Source organism: Leptonychotes weddellii, chromosome X, assembly GCF_054177405.1.
Source record: "Leptonychotes weddellii isolate Sample4059 chromosome X, ASM5417740v2, whole genome shotgun sequence".
NCBI classification, from domain to species: domain Eukaryota; kingdom Metazoa; phylum Chordata; class Mammalia; order Carnivora; family Phocidae; genus Leptonychotes; species Leptonychotes weddellii.
The window spans coordinates 52870751-52882056 of record NC_138385.1 but is presented as its reverse complement, the minus strand read 5'-3'; the positions used below and the strand labels follow the sequence as shown (position 1 = coordinate 52882056).

The following is an 11306-nucleotide window of genomic DNA, read 5'->3' as shown; positions in this document are numbered from 1 at the left end:
GTAAATGAAATAGACATGAGAAAAAAAAGGATCAATGAAAATAATAGTGAGATTTTCAAAAAGATAAACAAAATTGACAATACTTTAGCAATACTGAGAAAAAAGAGAGATGACTCAAATAAATAAAATTAGAGATGAAAAAGGAGAAATAATAAGTGACACTACAGAAATGCATAAGATTATAAGAGACTACTATGAACAATTATACCCAACAGATTACATAACCTAGAAGAAATGGATAATTTCCTAGACTCATTCAACCTACCAAGACTGAACCAGGACAAAATAGCAAGTATGAACAGACCAATAATGAGTAAGGAATTGAATCAGTATCCAGTGCACTGCTGGTGGGAATGTAAAATGGTGTAAACACTGTGGAAAACTATACAGATGTTCCTCAAAAAATTAAAAATAGAAAGACCAAATGACCTAGTAATTCCACTACTGGGTATTTACCCAGTAAATTTACTCAAAGAAAACAAAAAGACTAATTTGAAAAAAAAATATAGGCACCTTGATATTTACTGCAACATTACTTTCAATAAACAAGATATGGACACAACCTAAGTGTCCACTGAAGATGAATGGATGTTAGAAGGTGAAGGAGGGACAGTAAAATATCCTCCAGACCAAGAAGCCATTTTGAGACCAAAAAAACAATGCAAGTCACTCCATACTGTTTACAGAATTTGTTCAGGATAACTTACTAATGGGTGAATGGAGCAGACAGATAATTCAGACACTAAAGCAGCTACTTTCTGCCCAAGTCCAGACTTTAATCCACAGCTTTTATACAGCAAGGGGTATTCTGGTGAGATCAAAGGATAATCTAAAGTGGCACCTTATGCACCAGTCATGTCTACTAGTTATCTGAAGGGTTGCTTTCTGTGCATCACTATAGGGAAGATCAGAACAAGTCTCACATTCCAGTCACAGTGTACGTTAACTTCCAAGGTGCCTCAAACACACAACCCTGAGGGAGGTCATCACATGGGCATAAACAAGATGAAGGGCCAAATATGGAGTCAATGTCAGCAATCCTACAATGGATAAAGAAGTGTGGTACACACACACACACACACACACACACAGTAGAACACTACTCAGCCATAAAAAAATGAGATCTTGTCATTTTGTAACAACCCAGAAAATATTACACTAAGCAAAATAAGGTAAAGGAAGACAGATATCATGATTTCATTTATATGTGGAATCTTAAAAACAAAACAAATGAAGAAACAAACAAAACAGAAACAGACTCATAAATACAGAGAACAAACTGGTGGTTGCCAGAGGGGAGGGAGGTGGGGGATGGGTGAAGTAGGTGAAGAGGATTAAGAGGTACAAATTTTCCATTATAAAATAAATAAGCTATCAGGATCAGAAGTATAGCATAGGGAGTATAATCAATAATATTGTAATAACATTGTATGGTGACAGGTGGTAACTACACTTAATCATGGTAAACATTGTGTAAATATATAGAATTGTCAAATCAGTATGTTGAACACCTAAAACTAATATAACATTGTATGTCAACTATACTTCAATCATAAAAAAAAAAAAACAACTTCCAAACACAGACACCTCCAGGACCAGATGGCTTACAGATGAATTTTACCAATAACTTAGGGAAGAATTAATGCTAATCCTTCTCAAACTCTTCCAAAAATTTAAGAGGAGAATGCGAAACTCATTCTATGGAGCCAGCATTCCCCTGATATGAAAGTCTGATAAGGACAGTACAAGAAGAAAAAAAGAACTACATCAAAATAAAAAGCTCTGCACAGCAAAGGAAACAACCAACAAAACAAAAAGACAACCTATGTATGGGAGAAGATATTTGCAAATGATATATCCAATAAGGCCTTAGTATCCAAAATATATAAAGAACAGATAAAACTAAACACCCAAAAAATAAATAATCCAGTTAAAAAATGGGCAGAAGACAAAGACATTTCCCCAAAGACAAACAGATGACCAATAGTCACCTGTAAAGATGTCCAACATCACTAATTATCAAGGAAACACAAATTAAAACCACAATAAGATATCATCTTACACCTGTCAGAATGGCTAAAATCAAAAACAATAAACAAGTGTTAACAAGGATGTGGAGAAAAAGGAATCCTCATGCACTGTTGTGGGAATGCAAACTGGTGCAGTCATTATGAAAAACAGTATGGAGGTTCCTCAAAAATTAAAAATAGAATTACCATATGAAAAAAAAACTATAGACTAATAGCCATGATAAACAAAGATGCAAAAATTCTCAACATATTAGCAAATTCAATTTAAGAACTAATCAAAAGGATTATATACCATGACCAAGTGAGATTTATCCCTGGGATGCAAGGATGATTTAAAATACTCAAATATCAAATATGAATCCATTTGGGGCAATCGAACTGAGAGATTCTGTAGTCATTTCTCAGAGACCTGTAGCACTTATAGCATGGCCAACCAACTGACTGAAGAACAGATTGCAGAATTCAAAGAAGCTTTTTCACTATTTGACAAAGATTGTGATGGAACTATAACAACAAAGGAACTGGGAACTGTAATGAAATCTCTTAGGCAGAATTCTACAGAAGCAGAGTTATAGGACATGGTTAATGAAGTAGGTGCTGATGGTAATGGCACAATTGACTCCCTGGAATTTCTGACATGATGGCAAGAAAAATGAAAGACACAGTGAAGAAGAAATTAGAGAAGCATTCAGTGTGTTTGATAAGGATAACAATGGCTATATTAGTACAACTGAGCTTTGCCATATGATGACAAACCTGGGAGAGAAGTTAACAGATGAAGTTGATGAAATGATCAGGGAAGCAGATATTGATGGTGATGGTCAAGTAAAATATGAAGTTTGTACAAATAATGACAGCAAAGTGTGAATACAATGTACAGAATGTGTTAAATTTCTTGTACAAAATTATTTATTTGCCTTTTCTTTGTTTGTAACTTATTTATAAAAGGTTTCCCCCTACTGTCAAAAAATATGCATGTATAATAATTAGGACTTCATTCCTCCATGTTTTCTTCCTTAATCTACTGTCATTGTCCTGAAACCTTATTTTAGAAAACTCTGGATATATCTAAACTCTTCTACACATCTAAACTTAGATGGAGTTGGTCAAATGAGGGAACATCTGGGTTATGCCTTTTTAAAAATAATTTCCTTTAGGAACTGTCAATCATGTTGTTGAAATGTGGAGTTGTGGGGACAAAGATGGCAGAGGAGTAGGAGACCCTATTTCAACCAGTCCCCTGAATTGAGCTGGGTATCTACAAGACCACTCTGAACATCCACAAAATCAGCCTGAGATGTAAGAAGATATATCTGGAGCTCTACAAACAGTATCTCCAGTGGCTGGTCTCGAGGTATGAAGCAAGGAGCCATGATTCCAGGGGCAGATATCAGAAGATAAATGGAAGGGAGAAGGAGCTGCCATAAGTGCTTGAGCCAGGAAGGTGAAATAACATAGGAGCAGTGCAAAAGCATCCCATGCTGGGGACCGGGAACACACTCGCAGACTGGTAGTGGTGGGGAAAGGACTTTAGGGCAGCACCCTGGACTGAAACATGGAGCTGCGGGGGCGCCATGTGAACTGGGGGTGGCTGACGGTTTTAGGACAAAGGGCAGAGACATGCCTGGACCCAGAGGCGAGGGCTGGGAGTGCTGCTGTGGGGCGCACAACCCAGGATGCTGTGGTTTTAGCAGCACAGACAGAAATGGAGACAGTGTGGCCTGGAGAGCTCACTGAAGAGCAGACTGAGGTCTCTCTGCTCTGAGGCAGAGGGTTGGAAACGGTCTCTTCTGCTCTGACTCGCAGAAGAGATGTGGAAAGCCGCCAGGGAAAGCCGCCAGAGAACAATAGCCCCCCAAAACCAGTTTTCACTGAGCCCATCGTCCCCCCACAGGGGGCAGGGCAACTCTGCCCAAACAGGGTTGCCTGAGTAATAATGTGGCAGGCCCCTCCCCCAGAAGCAGGCAGGAAGAACAAGAGGCCAACAACCCTAAGGTCCCTAGAAAAAAGTACCATCTTGCTTGGGTTGTGGTCAATAATTTGGACTCTGTACATTCCCTCAACCACCCCTCAACAGAAGACTAAGAGGAGGAACCCCCAAAATAGGAAAGACTTGGAGACTGTAACTTCAGCCACAGAACAAATGGATATAGGTATAAGCAAGATGTCAGAAATAGACTTCAGGGTAACAGTTATGAAGACAATAGCTAGAATGGAGAAAATGATTAAAGGCAACATAGAGCCTCTAAGGGCAGAAATGAGAGCTGATCTGGCAGAACTTAAAAATGCTATCAATGAGATCCAATCTAATCTAGATACTCTAACAGCTAGGTTAAATGAGGCAGAAGAATGAATTAGTGATCTAGAAGACAAGCTGATAGAAAAGAAGGAACAGGAGGAGGCCTAGAACAAACAGTTTAAAATCCATGAAAACAGAATTAGAGAAATAAGTGACGCCATGAAATATTCCAATGTCAGAATTATTGGGATCCCTAAGGGGGTGGAGAGAGAGAGAGGACTAGAAAATATATTTGATCAAATTGTAGATGAGAACTTCCTAATCTGGGGAATGAAACAAGCATTCATGTCTTAGAGGCAGAGAGGACGCCTCTCAAGATTAAGGAGAATAGACCAACAGCCCAGCATGTAATAGTAAAACTTGCAAATCTCAGAACCAAGGAAACCATCTTAAGGGCAGTTAGGGGGAAGAGATTCCTTATGTACAGAGGGAGGAACATCAGAATAATGTCAGACCTATCCACAGAGACCTGGCAAACCAGAATGGGCTGGCAAGATATATTTAGGGTACTAAATAAGAAGAAAATGCAGCCAAGAACAGTTTATCCGGCAAGGCTGTCATTTAGAATGGATGGAGAGATACAGAGCTTCCAGGACTGGCAGAAACTGAAGGAATATGTGACTACTAAGCTGGCCCTGCAAGAAATATTAAGAGGGGTTCCATAAAAGGAGAAAGACCCCAAAAGTGATATAGAACAGAAATTTACAGAGATAATCAATAGAAACCAGGACTTCACAGGCAACATGATGACAATAAAATCATAACTTTTAATAGTCACTCTCAACGTGAACAGCCTAAATGGTCTCATAAAATAGCACAGGGTTGCAGATTGGATAAAAAGACAGGACCCATCCATATGCTGTCTATAAGAGATTCAGTTTGAACATAAAGATATATCCAAACTTAAAGTGAAGGGATGGGGAATAATCTTTCATGCCAGTGGACCTCAAAAGAAAGCTGGGGTAACAATTCTCATATCAGGCAAATTAGATTTTAAGCTAAAGACTGTAGTTAGAGACACAGAAGGACATTATATCATTCTTAAAGGGTCTATCCAACAAGAAGATCTAACAATTGTAAATATCTATGCCCCCAACATGGAAGCAGCCAACTACATAAGCCAAATGTTAACTAAAATAAAGAGACATATTGATAATAATGTGTTAATTGTAGGAAACCTCAACACTCCACTCTAAGCAATAGACAGATCATCTAAGAGGAAATCAACAAAGAAACAAAAGCTTTGAGTGACAAACTGGACCAGATGGACCTCATAGATAAATATAGAACATTCCACCCTAAAACAACAGAATACTCATTCTTCGCATATGCACATGGAACTTTCTCCAGAACAGACCACATACTGGGTCACAAATCAGGTCTCAACTGATACCAAAAGATTGAGATTATTCCCTGCATATTCTCAGACCATAATGCTTTAAAACTGGAACTCAATCACAAGAAAAAACTTGGAAGAAATTCAAACACTTGGAAGCTAAAGAACACTCTGCTTAAGAACGTTTGGGTCACTGATATGAGGAATTCTTAATCTCAGGAAACAGACTGAGGGTTACTGGAGTGGTGGGGGGTGGGAGGGATGGGGTGACTGGGTGATAGACATTGGGGAGGGTATGTGCTATGGTGAGCACTGTGAATTGTGTAAGACTGTGAATCACAGACCTATACCTCTCAAACAAGTAATACATTATATGTTAAAAAAAAAAAAAGACGTTAGCAGGAAGAGAAAAACGAAGGGGAGAGATTGAAGGGGGAGAAGAACCATGAGGGACTATGGACTCTGAGAGACAAATTGAAGGTTCTATAGGGGAAGGGGGTGGGGGGATGGGTTAGCCTGGTGATGGGTATTAAAGAGGGCATGTACTGAATGGAGCACTGGGTGTTATATGCAAACAATGAATCATGGAACACTACATCAAAAACTAATGATGTAATGTATGGTGATTAACATAACATAATAAAAACAAAAAAGAACATTTGGGTCAACCAGGAAATCAAAGAAGAACTTAAACATTCATGGAAACCAATGAGAATGAAAACACATCGGTCCAAAACCTATGGGATACTGCAAAGGAGGTCCTAAGGGGAAATACATAGCCATCCAAGCCTCACTCAAAAAAATAGAAAAATTCCAAACTCACCAACTAACTTTACACCTTAAATAACTGGAGAAAAACAACAAATGATGCCTAAGCATTATTTAGGCATCATTAGAAGAGAAATAATTAAGATTAGAGCAGGGATCAATGAATTAGAAACCAGAAATACAGTAGAGCAGATCAATGAAACTGGAAACTGGTTCTTTGAAAGAATTAATACCACTGGCCAAACTTATCCAAAAAAAAGAGAAAGGACCCAAATTAATAAAATTATGAATGAAAGGGGAGAGATCACGACTAACACCAAGGAAATAGAAACAATTATTAGAAATTATTATCAACGACTCTATTCCAATAAATGAAGCAACCTGGAAGTAATGGATGCCCTCCTGGAAACCTATAAACTACCAAGACTGAAATGGGAAGAAGTTGACAACCTGAATAGACCAATAACCAGTAACGAGATTGAGGCAGTGATCAAAAACTTCCCCAAAAACAAGAGTCTAGGGCCTGATGGATTCCCTGGGGAATTTTACCAAACATTCAAAGAAGAAATAATACCTATTCTCCTGAAGCTGTTTCAAAAAATAGAAACAGAAGGAAAGCTTCCAGACTCATTTTATGAGGCCAGCATTACCTTGATCCCCAAACCAGGCAAAGACCCCATCAAAAAGGAGAATTTCAGACTAATATCCCTGATGAATATGGATTCCAAAATTCTCAACAAAATCCTAGCTAATAGGATCAAACAGTATATTAACAGTATATTAAAGCATCCACCACGACCAAGTGGGATTTATCCTTGGGCTGTAAGGGTGGTTCAACATTTGCAAATCAATCAATGTGATAGAACACATTTATAAGAGGAGAGAGAAGAACTATATGGTCCTCTCAATTGTTGCAGAAAATGCATTTGACAAAATACAGCATCCTTTCCTGATTAAAACTCTTCAGAGTATAGGAATAGTGGGAACATTCCTCAATTTCATAAAATCCATCTATGAAAAACCCACAGCGAATATCATCCTCAATGGGGAAAAGCTGAAAGCCTTTCCCTAAGATCAGGAACAGGACAAGGATGCCCACTCTCACCACTATTGTTCAAAATAGAACTGGAAGTCCTAGCAACAGCAATAAGACAGTGAAAAGAAATAAAAGGTATTCAAATTGGCAAAAAAGAAATCAAACTCTCTTCACAGATGACGTGACACTTTATGTGAACAACCCAAAAGACTCCACCCCCAAATTACTAGAACTCAAACAGCAATTCAGTAATGTGGCAGGATACAAAATCAATGCACAGAAATCAGTTGTTTTCTTATACACTAACAATGCAACTGTAGAAAGAGAAATTAGAGAAACGATTCCATTTACAGTAGCACCAAAAACCATAAGATATCTTGGAATAAACCTAACCAAAGAGGTAAAGGATCTATACACAAGGAACTACAGAACACTCATGAAAGAAATTGAAGAAGACACAAAAAACATGGAAAAACATTCCATGTTCATGGATCGGAAGAATAAACATTGTTAAAATGTCTATGCTACCCAGAGCAATCTTTACCTTCAACACCATCCTGATCAAAATACCAAAGGCATTTTTCAAGTTGTTGGAACAAACAATCCTAAAATTTGTATGGAATCAGAAAAGATCCCAAATTGCCAAGGAAATGTTGAAAAAGAAAAACAAAGCTGGGGGCATCACGTTGCCTGATGGACCCTCAATGCTATGGTCAAATAATCGACAAAGCAGGAAAAAAATATGCAATGGAAAAAAAGACAGTCTCTTCAATAAATGGTGCTGGGAAAATTGGACAGCTATATACAGAAGAATGAAACTCGACCATTCTCTTATACCATACAGAAAGATAAACTCAAAATGGATGGAATACCTCAATGTGAAACAGGAATCCATCAAAATCCTAGAGGAGAACATAGGCAGTAACCTCTTTGACATCAGCCACAGCAACTTCTTTCAAGACACGTCTCCAAAGGCAAGAGAAATAAAAGCAAAAATGAACTTTTGGGACTTCATCAAGATAAAAAGCTTCTGCACAGCAAAGGAAACAGTCAACAAAACAAAGAGGCAACCCATGGAATGGGAGAAGATATTTACAAATGACACTACAGACAGAGGGCTGATATCCAAGATCTATGAAGAAGTTCTCAAACTCAACACTCAAAAAAGAAATAAGTCAAAAAAATGGGCAGAAGACATGAACAGACACTTCTTCCAAGAAGACATACAAATGGATAACAGACACATGAAAAATTATTCAACATCACCAGCCATCAGGGAAATTCAAATCAAAACCACATTGAGATATCACCTTACACTTGGCAAAAATTGACAAGGCAAGAAACAGCAAATTTTAGAGATGTTGTGGAGAAAGGGGAACCCTCTTACACTGTTGGTGGGAATGCAAGTTGGTACAGCCACTTTGGAAACAGTGTGGAGGTTCCTCAAAATACTAAAAGTAGAGCTACCCTATGACCCAGCAATTGCACTACTGGGTATTTACCCCAAAGACACAGATGTAGTGAAAAGAAAGGCCATATACACCCCAATGTTCATAGCAGCAGTCTCCACAATAGCCAAAACTTTGGAAAGAGCTGAGATGCCCTTCAACAGATGAATGGATAAAGAAGATGTGGTCCATATATACAATGGAATATTACTCAGCCATCAGAAAGGATGAATACCCAACTTTTACATCAACATGGATGGGACTGGAGGAGATTATGCTAAGTGAAATAAGTCAAGCAGAGAAAGTCAATTATGGTATGGTTTCACTTATTTGTGGAACATAGGGAATAGCATGGAGGACATTAGGAGAAGGAAGGGAAAAATGGAGGGTGGGAAATCAGTGGAGGAGATGAACCATGAGAGACTATGGACTCTCAGAAGCAAACTGAGGGTTTTAGAGGGGAGGAGGGTAGGAGGGATGGGTTAACCCAGTGATGGGTATTAAGGAGGGCATGTACTGCATGGAGCACTGGGTGTTATAAGCAAACAATGAATCATGGAACACTACATCAAAAACTAATGATGTACTGTATGGTGACTAACATAACATAATAATTAAAAAACAGAAATGTGGAGTTGTAACTCTGCATGGACTATGGATAGTCCACAATATGTACTTAGAAGTTGCACTACTGTAAAATGGGTGTATTATCCAGGTACTTGTATGCTATTTTTTTGTACTACTGGTCTTATGCCAGAAACATTTTCTTTTATTATTACTTGCTTTTTAAACTTTGTTTAGCTACTTAAAGAAAATCCACTTATGGCACAATTTGCCTCAAATCCATTCCGAGTTGTAAATTTGTTTTCCAATAAAATATTACAGCTTACCTCCCAAAATAAAATACTCAAATAAATAAATGTGATACTCCTCATTAATAGAATGAAAGGTATAATTCATTTCACCATCTCAAGAAATGCAGAAAAAGCATTTGACAAAATACATTTTAATGATAAAAACTCTCAACAGTTACATATAGAAAGAACATATCTTAACATAATAAAGGTCATATATGACAAACCCACAGTTGATATTATTTTAATGGAAAAAATTAATCTTTTAATTTTTAAATTAAAAAATCTTAGAAGACTAAGAACAAGACAAAGGTGCCTACTCTCTCCATTCTTACTCAACATAATACTGGAAATACTAGCTAGAGCAATAGGAAAGCAAAGAAATAAAAGACATTCAAGTCTGAAAGGAAGAAGTAAAATTATCACTATTTGCTGATGATATGATCTTATATATTGAAAACCCCATACACTCAACTAAAACACATTTGGATCTAAACAATGGATTCCATAAGGTTACAAGATATAAAATCAATACACAAAAGTCAGGTGTTTTTCTATACACTAACAATGAGACATCTGAAAAAAAAAATATCCCATTCACAATAGCATCAAAAACAATAAAATACCTAGGAATAAAATTATTCAAGGAAATAATGGATTTGTATGATGAAAAGTAGAAGACTTTGCTGAACCAAATCAAAGACACAAATGGAAGGACATTCTGTTTCCATGGATTGGAAGAGTTAATATTGTCAAAATGTTCATACTACCCAAAGCCATCTATAGATTCAATGCAATCCCTATCAAAATCCAATGGCATTTTTCACAGAACTAGAAAAAAAAATCTTAAAATGTGTATGGAACCATAAAAGACCTTAAATAGCTAAAGCAACCATGAGAAAAAAGACAAAGCTTGAGTTATCACACTTCCAGATTTCAAACTATATTAAAAAGCTGTAGGAATTAAAATCATATGGTAATGCAAAAAAAAAATAGACACATAGACCAATGGAATGAGAAGATCATAGAATTAAACCTTTGCATATACAGTCAACTAATATTTGATTAGGGGTCAGGAACATCCAGTGGGGAAGTCTTTTCAAAAAAATGGTGTTGGAAAAACTGGATACCTACATGCAGAAAAATGGGCCTGTATCTTAAACCACTCACAAAAATGAACTCTAAAAGAATCAAAGGTCTAAACACAAGACCTTACACTGTAAAACTCTTAAAATAAAACTTACGGAAAAAACTCCTTGACATTGGTCTTAACAGTGCTTTTTGGGATATGACACCAAAGAACACAAACAAGAAAAGAAAATATCAACAAGTGGGACTAAATTAAACATAAAACTCCTGCAAAACAAAGGAAACAATCAACAAAATGAAAAAAACACCCTACAGAATAGGATAAAATTTTGACAAACCATGTCATGTATCAGCTAAGGGGCCAATATCCAAAATTTATGAAGAACCCATACAACTCAATAACAACAACAACAAAACCCCAAATAATTGGATTAAAAAATGGGCAG

At 37.1% G+C, this 11306-nt stretch overlaps 1 long non-coding RNA gene and 1 pseudogene across 1 annotated transcript in view; one reads left to right on the top strand and one right to left on the bottom strand.

Annotated features, from left to right (window-relative positions):
- Positions 1-11306, bottom strand: part of LOC145717819 (uncharacterized) — a 62652-nt gene that overhangs the window by 6212 nt on the left and 45134 nt on the right. The gene's annotated exons all lie outside the window — the stretch shown is intronic.
- On the top strand, positions 2217-2978 carry LOC102740623 (calmodulin-alpha pseudogene; annotated as a pseudogene).